Raw genomic sequence first — 5,381 nt, forward strand, 5'->3', positions numbered from 1 at the left:
GCAGCCTCAGAAATGTATGCTTTCAACACTACTTGGAGAATTCCTTTAACATAGTAATTAGATTTTTACAATGTAAACAACAAAATAAACATTAAACTACCCAAAAGGGCTTTGATGTATTCATGGATAAATTGGCATATCCCCTCGACTCTCTCATGCTGTGGCCCTCAGGACACCATCCTAACTGATATAAATCAGCTTAACTTCAACTGGTCAAAATTTCCTTATTCACAGCACAAAGCTTTCAAGTGATCATCTATCAGCAAAACTAATCTATTTTCCTCTCAAAAGGGGGAGCCTGTTTCATTTCAATTCATGGATCCACTTAATTTGAGCACGAGCTCTTTTAATACAACACGTATTATGTGAAACGGATGTACCCTTGAGCGATGTACTTTACCTGCCTTTCACTGGTTCAAAGCTCACATCTGCAAATGGGCTCCAGAATTTGAGTCACTTGGGATAAAAGTCATTGCCGTGCTGTGAAATAATCACACTAATATTTATTTAAGTTCTCAATTCCTTTTTGATTATTTCCTGCAGTGTTTAGCAAAGTCGTTTTCACAGTAAGTCATTTTGTTGAGTGTGCTTTTGATAGACAGAGGGAGATAACCAACCATCAATGCAAAATATGGTTATGGTAGCATGCAAATGTTAGAACATTCTGGTTTGTGTGAATAGCAAAGCAGCTCACAATCTTCCAATATAGTTTCAGGCTTAGGTTCAACTTCAGACCTCACCATTTTTTTTTAACAGAAAAAGTAATCTAATCCCATCTTCCATTTACCACTGAAAGGTTCCCAATGTTCCCTGTGCCAGCAGCTGCAACACAAATTCAAAACATGATGGATAAACCTTAGCGTTACCATTTTACTCTTCAGAAAACTCTTCATCCGTTTTCTCTAAACCTACATTTGCTCATTAAGTATGTGCTTTAATCTCAGCATTCATTGACTTTTTCCTAAAATACATAAAGCTTATAAAGTTTTACAGTTATTAGAGGCATAGTCTTTTGAAGTAATGGTCTTTAGAGAGAATATGAATCTTTAATATCCTACCTGTTGTGAATATCTCTTTGAACGACCTCAGTTTGGAGAAACACATTTTGTTCTTGACCAGACTGACAAGCTAACAGTTAGTTCGAGTCGAGATTAACGTTGATGGCTGCCATCTTACAACTTCAGTCACGAAAAGTGGCTCATAAAAAATAAAAAATAAAATAAAAATCATAAATGTCATTGTGTTAATAAAAATAAAGCTTTTTCTGATCTTCTGTGGAATATTTTTTTAAACATGAAGGGTTGTTTTTTGTATTCCTCAGCATTGATTTGCCTCTGTCTCTGGAGGAACTCTTGGGGTTATAAGCTCCTTCAGCGGGAGGAAAGGATCTATTGACCCATAAGACAGCTGAGATACACTAGCAGATCTTTAGCTCCCCTTCTTGGCCCATCTTTCAGTCTGAGCACAAGGACCCTTTGTGTCTCCCGCTCTCTCTTGGCTGGCAGCTGTGGGCTAAGCACTCATCCATAGATCTACACGTTTGTAATTTCCAAGCAGCACACGTCTATCATCTCTTTTCCTCCTGTGCCTCCATTCTAATCTTGGAAATCCTGTAAAAGAGGCACAATAAGCAAAGCCATGGGAGGCTGATTATGCTGATTTCATCTCTATTTCAGACAGGCCGCCACTGCAAGAAACACCAGAACAGCAAGGAGACAAAGTTAAGGATGGTAAAAGTTAAATAAAAAATAAAGAGAAGTCTAATGGATTCACTTTACATTTAATGAGATGACTGCAGATGTGAGTGGCTGTGGAAAGAAAGATACATATAGTATACTTACAGTGAAAGGAATGTGGTATTGATCTGGAGCACATAAGTATTAACTTAAAGGCTTTTAGGACTTAAGTAGGGGATCTACAGTATGTAGCCCATGGTACATTTTGTTTAGATATGCTATAATCATGCAGGCAGATGAAGGTATTTAAATAAGTATGCCCAAGCGCTTCCAGATGTTACATTTTAAATCCTGTCATTTCCACTTAGTGTTACAGTCCATGAAGTCCATTTGGAGTAAAAGCTCCTTAAACAAGGTAGTTTTGTAGAGCATTTGGCAGGATCAGCAGTCTTTGATCCACTCTTTTCCTGCCATAGCTGTTTGCTTTCTCTAATTTTGCAAACCCAATGTGACATCCACCTTTTGAGCCGAGACAATTTGACAAATAAATGATGACCATCTACATTTTTAATTTAAAAGTTGGATTAAAAATTAACCGTGGCCAACATAAGACCTTGAGACCTTGACTTTTCAAGCAGGTTCCACACCTCTTTTTCCTGGTGCGTTTTATTTATTTATTTTTCTTCAATCAAAAAATGTAACCATCCAAAATACTGAGCGAAGAATAAATTGAGATGAATGAATAAAATCAGTCTAGTCAGAAAAATAGATGTTTTATGAAATTAGATGTGAAAATAATATTTTGATTGCATGGTTTTATGAGTGAAGGTAAAACGATAGTAATAATATAAATGTACTGTGATTGAATGAGTAAAGGTACTTTATTTATGATTTATAAATATTGTCAACACAACAAAGATTTAAACCTTTCATAATTCAAGGAAATATGCAACAGTAATGTCATGTAAAATGAGGCAAGGATTCAACAACAATAAAAGAATAGTTTAGTTGTTTTGAAGTGGGGTTTTGTTGGAAGGTTATGAACAGTTATTGTCTTACCTGTTGAAGGTAGCACATAGAACTTCGTCTGTTTGATGAAATTGTGTTTAATTTTGATTGAACTAAAGAGCTAGTCTTGTTTTCTCCATCTTAAAATAACTCTGCTCTCAAAATTTGATAGCATTATTTTGTAAATATTTATATCACTTTAAGATTTCAAGCACAAGATTATTCCAACAGAAATATGATATTCCTGCAGAAAGTACCCTCTGACCAAAAATGCTACAATTAGCTACATCTGAACATTTTTGTCTCAGTCATAAACATCTATAATCATGTAATGTGAAATTAACCATTGGACCAGCAATTGTAATTGGCAGCCTGCTCAGAATTCCCATAAACTGAAGCAAAGGGCTGTCTACAACTTGTAAGATGTTTATACCATTTTCTCAGACTCTCACATGAAAACATCTGAAAATTGCTTTGAACATTTAAGTACATCAAATTGTCTTTAAAGAAACTTTTTTTTTCCTGGCTAGCTTTTGTCAGATGAAACTGCTCACTGGAAGCAAAAAAAAAAAAAGACTGGAAATTAATGATAATTTGGATGAACTCAGAGCAAGTGTCATTTTTGAAAGCCTGTTAGAAGCAAAATAAATAAGAAACCTTTGCCTTCTTTGTTAATTATCACCCAAAGTAACAAAAACAGTCACCCGAGAAATAAATGCACAAGAAAAATTAGAGAAATCGTATATATATATATATATATATATATATATATATATATATATATATATATATATATATATATATAAGGTATGCACTATATTATCGGCATGGTATCGATATCGGCTGATATTGATGTTAAAATTCAATATCGAACATCGGCCATTCCATTAAAATAACCCGTCGATATAAAAGACACTGATTTTGCCTGCAGCAGCAGCACAACGTGATGACATTGCAGCGGCAGCGCAACACGATGACGTCCCGTGCACCTACCCGATCTCACGGCAGAGAGGAAAATTCAAAATGTCGGCGGTATGGAAGTTTTATTTTTCTATTGGTGAGGATGTTGGATTCCGAGGATTTATGGACTACGTTGAGCGTTGCTACATCGTCTCCAGTCGGAGATATTTTTTTGACGTAACGTTGCCAGAGTTACAAGCCGTCATTTCCGACGTCATTGAGAAGCTAATAGCCGATAGCGCAACTTGTTAGGTGAGTTTTACCACAGACATTTGGACATCGTGTTATCCCCATTAGCAAGCCTGGACCTACCATATGGGCAACATGGGCATGTGCCCAGGGGCCCTTGGCACAGAGGGGGCCCTCTACTGCCGGCAGAATTTTTTTTTTTTTTTTTGCCGCAACCGAGCAGGTCACTCTGACTCCCCTCATCCGTACAGCACTGTGAGGGAGGATGATAAAGCTACTCACAATAACAGCTGCGATGGGGCAGTGAATTTCTGGTTTTCAAGATAAAACACAAAACCCTATAAAATTCTCATATCTCACCTTATTTTTGTTTCCTTTACTGTAGAAACCTTCCGGTCCGACACCGGAAGTATCAGTACTGCGGGGGTTTTTGTAAGTTATTTGTATTCAGTTTATCAGCGCAAACGTTGTATTTGTTTAAACGTGAAGTTTACTAAATGTCCTACCGGGGTTCAGGTACCTGCTGTTCGCGGCTGCACAAACAACCAGACCAAGCTAAGACTACAGCAAACAGTGTTTTGAACACGGACCCAGAAGAAACCACGCATAACGCTGTTTCACTTTGTAAACAAACAGCCAACGGACTCTCTGAGTTTCTGCTCACTGAGTTTCATAAATTTGTATCCTGCCTACAAAAAAGAACAAGACCAGAAAAAACTTCTAAAGTTAAGAGCCATTGTGCTTTCTGTGAAGTGAGTAGGCCAATAAACTGTTGAGATTGTGCAGATAATACAGTGCTGGTTATAAAATAAGAATATCATGAAAAAGTTTATTTATTTCAGTAATTCCATTCAAAAAGAGAAACTTGTATACAGGTCCTTCTAAAAATAATTAGCATATTGTGATAAAGGTCATTATTTTCCAAAATGTAATGATAAAAATGAAACTTTCATATATTTCAGATTCATTGCACACCAACTGAAATATTTCAGGTCTTTAATTGTTTTAATACTGATGATTATGGCATACAGCTCATGAAAACCCAAAAAGCCTGTCCCAAAAAATTAGCATATCATGAAAAGGTTCTCTAAACAAGCTATTAACCTAACCATCTGAATCAACGATGTAACTCTATAAACACCTGCAAAAGATTCCTGAGGCTTTTAAAAACTCCCAGCCTTGTTCATTACTCAAAACCGCAATCATGGGTAAGACTGCCGACCTGACTGCTGTCCAGAAGGCCATCATTGACACCCTCAAGCAAGAGGGTAAGACACAGAAAGAAATTGCTGAACGAATAGGCTGTTCCCAGAGTGCTGTATCAAGGCACCTCAGTGGGAAGTCTGTGGGAAGGGAAAAGTGTGGCAGAAAACGCTGCACAACGAGAAGAGGTGACCGGACCCTGAGGAGGATTGTGGAGAAGGGCCGATTCCAGACCTTTGGGGGACCTGCGGAAGCAGTGGACTGAGTCTGGAGTAGAAACATCCAGAGCCACCGTGCACAGGCGTGTGCAGGAAATGGGCTACAGGTGCCGCATTCCCCAGGTCA

Source organism: Nematolebias whitei, chromosome 5 (assembly GCF_014905685.2).
Source record: "Nematolebias whitei isolate Nwh7 chromosome 5, NemWhi1, whole genome shotgun sequence".
Classification (NCBI taxonomy): Eukaryota; Metazoa; Chordata; class Actinopteri; order Cyprinodontiformes; family Rivulidae; genus Nematolebias; species Nematolebias whitei.